The sequence below is a fragment of the Aquarana catesbeiana genome, linkage group LG01, assembly GCF_042186555.1.
Source record: "Aquarana catesbeiana isolate 2022-GZ linkage group LG01, ASM4218655v1, whole genome shotgun sequence".
NCBI classification, from domain to species: Eukaryota; Metazoa; Chordata; class Amphibia; order Anura; family Ranidae; genus Aquarana; species Aquarana catesbeiana.
The window spans coordinates 6,615,386-6,623,055 of NC_133324.1; the positions used below are offsets into that span (position 1 = coordinate 6,615,386).

The window sequence follows — 7,670 nt, forward strand, 5'->3', positions numbered from 1 at the left end:
GGAGGTGGTGATTTGCTCAGAGGTGGAGTTGTGAAGGGGGTGGTGATTTGCTCAGAGGTGGAGCTGTGAAGGGGGTAGTGATTTGCTCAGAGGTGGAGCTGTGAAGGGGGTGGTGATTTGTTCAGAGGTGGAGCTGTGAAGGGGGTGGTGATTTTCTCAGAGGTGGAGCTGTGAAGGGGGTGGTGATTTCCTCAGAGGTGGAGCTGTGAAGGGGGTGGTGATTTGCTCAGAGGTGGAGCTGTGAAGGAGGTGGTGATTTGCTCAGAGGTGGAGCTGTGAAGGGGGTGGTGATTTGCTCAGGGGTGGAGTTGTGAAGGGGGTGGTGATTTGCTCAGAGGTGGAGCTGTGAAGGGGGTGGTGATTTGCTCAGAGGTGGAGCTGTGAAGGGGGTAGTGATTTGTTCAGAGGTGGAGCTGTGAAGGGGGTGGTGATTTGTTCAGAGGTGGAGCTGTGAAGGGGGTGGTGATTTGTTCAGAGGTGGAGCTGTGACTTTATGAATCTTAAGAAAACTCACAGCCATATATTAATAAAAAAGGTACTTTATTGAGTAGAAAAAGGAAATTGGATGGTATTTAGTTAGCGGCAACAGTCTGGTCCACCCAGGATCTGACGGAGGCCACGCGGGCGTAGATTCCGGGAGAAGATGGAGAACAGGTCGGGCTGCCCGCAGACACAACTCCAGCCAGGGTCCAGGCTCCATTCCTTTGGCACACAAGGGGTCCACCTGAGTCACCCTGAAAGGGAGCAAATTTGGGAATTACAAAAGAGTTCTCAAATAATCATCTGTCATTTTAATAAACCACTTGCTACCCACATAAAGCTTATGTGTGGCTGCAAAGAGTTTGTGCTTTAACACTCACACACCGCACATATGCGTCCATGGATGTCCAAAGTGTCTGTGCTGAGAGTGCGCTCGCTACGTGCTCCCAACACATTGACCAAGCTATCATAGACAGATCCTCTTCTCTAGTAATAATTGGGAGCTGCTGAGATTGGATCCTGATAATGTGACCATTGTGACTGCCAATCACGGTGATTAAGCAATCAGTAATTCCTTCCTGCCTCCGAAGCATAAATCCCCAGTTAAAGGGATCGGAGGCTGGGATGGAAGAGGTTAATATAGACAGAACTATGGAGTCACAACACAATATTATCTACTTACAATAGAACATAACTCCAACCTGAGTGTGGATTCAATTCATTATATCAGAAATGGAATCAGTATTTGGGTCATGAGAGGCAAAGCAATGTAGTCCCAAATATTTTCTTTTGAGGTTACCATACACTAAAGGAAAGCCATAATTGATATTAAGTATTATTATTATTGGGTTTGACGGGGTCAAGTGAGTGGAGATATTATGAAGGGAGCCATTGGATAGCAGAAAAACTTGACAGGGCTTCTAATCCTTCCCATCTTCATATAGACTAATAAACTTTAAGATGGCTTTATTGTTCTAATCGGCATCATAACACAGTTGGCAATTCTTGGACTTTGTAGGGTCCATATAAGGTCATTTACACCATGACGGCACTGCTCAACCACAAGGCCAAGCTTGGTGCCATTTTAATTAAATACAGTATTCTTTGACAAAAGACACTCAATGGGTCTCAGAGGAGAACCTGACCTCTGGAAAAAATCATGAAACACAAATATGAACCACTAATGGGTCTAAAAGAACCCCTCACCAGTTAGTTTCAACAACAGTGATATGCAGAATATAGTCCACCATATGAAACAGAGCACAGAACCATCAATGAAGGAGCAAATCATTCATTATTCACTCTTTACTACTCATTAGGATTAATGTAATACTTGAATAATGAATAATAATAATATCTATGATACTTAGTGGCGTCGGGGGGGGGGGGGCTGAAGGGGGCTGGAGCCCCGAGTGTGCCCCCAAGAAGCCCCGGGTCTCAAAATTCCTAAATGCATTATTAGCCCCGAGCCGCGGCAACAGGGAACGATCTCCCGCCAGCGTGGCCGAGTGACGTACAAAAAGTCCTGCCTCCGGGACCCGGCTCCTATGACGGACGTCACACTCATCCAATGCCGAGACCGCGGGACGCGTGACGTCCATCATAGGCGCTGCCAGGTCCAGGAGGAGGCGGGAATGGCACTGCAGCCGCACTGGGCACCAGGAGATCCCCGCTGAGCTGCTGACTCTGTGTAAATGGGCGGGCGGCTCTTCTATCCTGGCTATGGCTTTCTGGTGCCTGCAGGGCTGTCTGAGTGGTGGTGAATGCCGGGGCCCAGGATGAGTGTACTCGCACACTACAGGTAAGGCTAAGCACTAAGCAGCAACAATCTGTGTATGTGAGATAGGTCAGTCATGTATGTCAGGTAGGTCAGTCAGGTAGGTCAATCATGTATGTCAGGTAGGTCAGTGTATGTGTCAGGTAGGTCAGTTTATGTCAGATAGGCCAGTGTGGGTCATTGTTAAGCAAGTGAGCCTATCACCCTCCCCAAACCCACCCCCCGACCACCCCACCTCACTCACATCCCCCCTTTACCTCCAGGCTGAAGCCCCTGGTCTTTTTTCCACCTAGCAACACCCCTAATGATACTCTATGTATGATTGTTTGTCTACAAACTGCCCTGCCTCATGTAAAGTACATAAAGAAAGAGGGTCGGGACTTTAAAGGTGCTTAGTGTGAAACAAACACACCGCCAGTGTGCTAGGGCTGCAAAAAAACTCACACTAAGCTCACACTAAGCAGATATCTGAGTCTTACAGGGATGACTACTTTATCCTCCCTGTATGTATATTCTTTCTTTTCCAAATTCTTGTACATGAATGGTTGATTTTGATATACTTACCTCTCCTTATAGATGTATCATGCATCCGTCCCTGATGATTGGATAGATCTCATGAAACGCGTCGAGCTTAACCTAGATGCAACGCACACATACTTACATGGTCTTTGGATCCAGGCAATACGTTGGATTATAACTGTTATATTATAGTGATTTTTTATTATTGAGGACAATATTATTGTATATTCTATTCATGCTAATGTAACATGTAAATGACTTGGATACATGATTTGTTATATTATGTGCCACTATTGCATGTATTGTCTGCTATGTACCTACTCGATCATGGCAAATAAATAAATACTTGTTCATGTTTTCACTTTGACTCCTTCGATTAGCTACAATATACACACCTCATTTAAAGTCCCGACACGCTTTCTTTATGTACCTGATTAGGGATGGAGATGCATGTTATCATGCTTCTCATTCAAAGTCCCCAAAACCCCCTCTATTGCCTCATATAAAGTGACCCACATTAGAGATGTTTGGATCCATAAGCTATGGTTCTGTCCAACAAGATGACTGAAGAAAGCTAAAAGCTGGTCAAAAGAAGTCTGTAGATCATCTTACTTTGCAGGAGGAGGCACCGGAGGCACCAGCGCAGATCATGGAGGCCTCGATTCTGGGGACAAAGTATTTCTGGCAGTCAGTGTTGTCAGAAGAGGAAGAGCCACCTGCTGAAGTTTAGCTGGTTCAGCTAGTGCTGAGAGGGAAAGGGAGAAGATGGATTAATGTATAAGATGGACAGCAACTGACATATTTAACCTCTAGACATCTTTATGTATAGTTCTCCACAGAAGACCATTTTATGGCCGTGTCATTGTGATGCCTGTCCATACCAGACTGAAACTGATATCTTGCCCCATTTTTACTGGAAATGTTTGGCAGTTTTTCCACCTTATGATGCTTCTTTGTGTAACTTCTCTGTTGTTTTTTTTTTTTTTCAAAAATTTCAAATAATAATTTATTCTACCAAAAAAAACTTTCATAAACCAAGGTATTTAGTGTTCCTACATGTCACCACTTCATTGGAGACTTCTGAGTCAAACTTTTATATTCTGGAGAGACAAAAAGTGGAATGCCGGCCAAGGGAAATGTTATTATTATGTCAGTCTTCATAAATTCATGAAATGGAAATTGGTAAAAAAAAATTGTACATGTACATTAATGAGTCGTACCACCGAGTGACAATCCGATGTCCATGAAGAGCCACTTTAACAAAAGGAAAAAGGGCATTTGCCACTAGTTCACCAGTACAGGGGGCCACCAAGGAAACTGCTGTCTGTGTCCTCTCTGGGAGGATTCATCATCTCAGTTGGTCTTGGTGGCCATTGGGACAGATAGCGATGTTCCAAATTTTTATGATATCACTGGAACAGCAGGATAGCTGAATTTTTCAGGGGGGCACATGTCATAACTCTCTAAGATGGGATTCCCTTTACTTTACAAAGGATTCTTCAGTAAGAGGTCTCTGAAGACATCAGATGAAGCAGCAAGACATACAGGGGACACGCGGTCATTGAGGGTGGCAGGACTGGAAAGCTTGATCAGGGCAATGTCATTCTCAGCAGTCTGGGCATTGTACTGGGGGTGTCTGAAGAACTGAGAAACATTATATTAAGGATCAATGAATCTTCTCAATTTGTAGATTAATCTGCTTACTTGTCATCTTTTATTCTCCTATTACATTATACTGAGAGTTGTCTCCACCTTAAACCGCCATCATATGTTATTTTAAGTTGCGGAAAGCTGAAAAAGTTCTCGATCTAAAAAGTGATAAATGTTCCAGAACTCCATGTCACTTGTACATCGGAGGAATCTCAGCTGACAATTAAAGGGCCCAAGCAGTTACTTTGGACATTCCACAAGCAAAAAAGGGCACAGTGATAGGTATCCTTGGCACTCCAGCTGTGAAGAAACTACAAATCCCATGAGGCATTGCAAGACTCTGACAGACACAGACATAATTCCCAGAGGCTGAGGCATGATGGGATTTGTAGTTTTACCACAGCTAGAGATCTAAGGTTGCCTACTCCTGCACAAGATGATGGTGGATGACCTCCGTCCAGGAAATGAGGCGGAACTCCATCTGACTTACTGCAGCTTCAAATGCACATTGTGAGAAGCTCGAAGTGTGCAGTGAAATCAGAGTAAGAAATTTCAGTAAAGGAGAGGAGTCGGTACAACTGTGCAAGTCTGAATCAATGGCTGGATCAGCTTTATTGACTCTTTTGCTTCAGGACCCGGGAGCAAACAAAGCCCCATATATAGGACCACTTGTAGTCTTGGAGCACACACCTTGTGCCTAGATGATCCCTCTTAACAAACCAGAGGACCTCAGTACATGCAGAAATTCTATCATCTATATTCAGGTCTTTTTAATTGAAGTTAACTTTTTTCGTTATTTATTTGTATTCTTTTACAAATGAAAATAACAGAGAGGAAGAAATGTCTTGTAGGATCTTCAGAACTCCATCCCATATCTGTGAATACTACAAGTCCCAATCTGTGTGCCATGACCATGGAGGGAGCACGGCCTTTAAATGCATTAAGAAATAAGTCTGCCCACCCATACATATATCACTACAATCTCTACACAGGAGGAAAGCTTAGAAGACACATTGATGACACTGATCACCTTCTCACATCTAAATCTTTAAAAAAATTCTCCTTCAATAATAAGAACTTACTCTGCCAATGGATTTGACCTGGATGGGCTCAGCATTGGAGTAAAGGTCAAATTCACCCAGGACCACACGGTGGAAAGATCTGGATGGAAGAAAAACATGGCAGGTCATTGGGAAGTGATTGGGTGTTGTGGTGACTATGGTTTTCAGACTCAACCTTCTGCGCTCCATACATGTTTAGCAGTGAAAAGTCATTTCTTCACAGTAGAATAGTAATGGGTACAAGACTATACCACCCGTATTATCTACATATCTCTAGTTTCTACAAACTCTACCCCGTCTATATCTTGAAAAAAAGAGAGATAACAGTCAGTTGTGAATTGGATATATGACTCTATATTTTATTTGGTCTACAAAAAAGAGGCTCTGGATGGACAGTTGGATAAATGGTTCTATATTTTTGATAGATCCGATCTATAAACCTGAGGATCTGGATGGACAGTTGGATAAATGGTTCTATATTTAGGATGTATCTAGTCTATAAACCAGAGGCTCTGGATGTACAGATGACCAGTGAAGCATTGCAGTTAATGCTGACTTTGTAGTAGAATATTATTATATAAGACTCACCTGACTGGGCAGTGGGCAGCAGTGACAACCCAGAGATTGTTGATGACGGAGCCACCACAGTAGTGCATTCCAGTGTAGTCCTGTGGGAGAAGAGTCATAAGATCATCGCTTTATATACAGATCATTTCACCTACCCCTTAGAGATAAAAGAGGGAAACCTCTCCACATACCCTCCCCCTCTAATGTACTAGGTGCTTCTAAATGCCATCTTCTGCTCCTTAATGTTCTTTGGTGGGACACATCTTCTCCACCCCTACCACCCCCCCACCTTTATTTTATTTTTCGATGAGGGTTGTCACCTACCTCTGCCTCCTCTCACTTCACTATTCTAACAGGGCTGTGCAACACTACATCTTTCAGTTAGGAATTGAAAATTAAAACATTCAGTCAGTGAAACTCTAAATTGTGTCTATAGTAAGACATAGATCTGAGGGATGGGGGAGGGGGGTATGTTTATACACAATGGATGACATTCTGAGCTGACAGATCCCTAGAAATGACATTAAAACCAAGAAATGTTACAATTTAGACAACAAGATTAAAAATGTGGTAAGAAACGATCGTACCTGAAGAGACACCTGCCATGGCCAAGAACCAGAGACGGCGTTTTCACCGTTCACAACCCTGGCAAAGCCGGAGATGAAGGGCCTGATGGCGGGAACACCGCAACCTGAGAAATACACATTCTTATTATAACTGCCAGTAATACATTGTTACACACCACCATATAATACAACACAACGTATGTATGGTCATTAAGTTTCAGTTATCGCCTTTGCACTTTGTCTACATATGATCGATAATAAGGTGGATTTTCTTTTTTTTTTTACTTGTTTTTATCTATTTAATAAAAAATATAGTAATATAACCAGAGCCAGGCTATCCCGGCCATATATTGTCCAGTAGTGCTTGTTTCATTGTCTTATCCATAGTGGAGGGGAAGTTCATTTTGGAAGCTGAAATGAATCCTATAGAACGGTTCTTCGATGTGATCACTATGATGGAGATCGCTAAGTCTTCCATATAATCAGATCAATGTACTACATTACATACGCTCTATGAATGTGGGTGTCTAAAATATATCCTATGTATAATATCTGTAAAAACATATAGATTATAATAATGACATTGTGCCAAAAACATCCAGTACATGTACTCACCATAGGCTCCGCTGAGCAGGACCAGGCAGGACAGGACCCACAGTGTTGCCATTTTCTGCTTTTCTTGGGTAAGAGGACGATTGTAAGGTCTGTTCAGCTTATATACGCTCAGTCGGCCAATCAGGGGAGAGCTCCAGGCTTGTTATTATGACAATTTTAGGCCTCCTTATCAAGCAACCTTTAGCAAACCCTGATATTCCTCCAACGTTGGCTGGAGGAAAAGATATGAAGAAACAGGTGTTACAGGAGAACGTCACTTATCCAGACTCTCGCTGAGTGATGTAATCTATAATTAGTCCATGTATCAGAGTACGTCATTTACTCCATATTACCTAAAAAGTCTTTTTTTTTTTTTTTTTACGTGGAGGAACATCTAAAAAATTAATGAATATTGTTTTTCTACATAACAGAAATTTTCACCATTAAACACTCACA

At 42.7% G+C, this 7,670-nt stretch overlaps 1 pseudogene; it reads right to left on the bottom strand.

Moving 5' to 3' along the window:
- Positions 1 to 572: 572 nt before the first annotated feature.
- LOC141129941 (chymotrypsin A-like) lies at positions 573 to 7,287 on the bottom strand (annotated as a pseudogene).
- Positions 7,288 to 7,670: the final 383 nt, after the last annotated feature.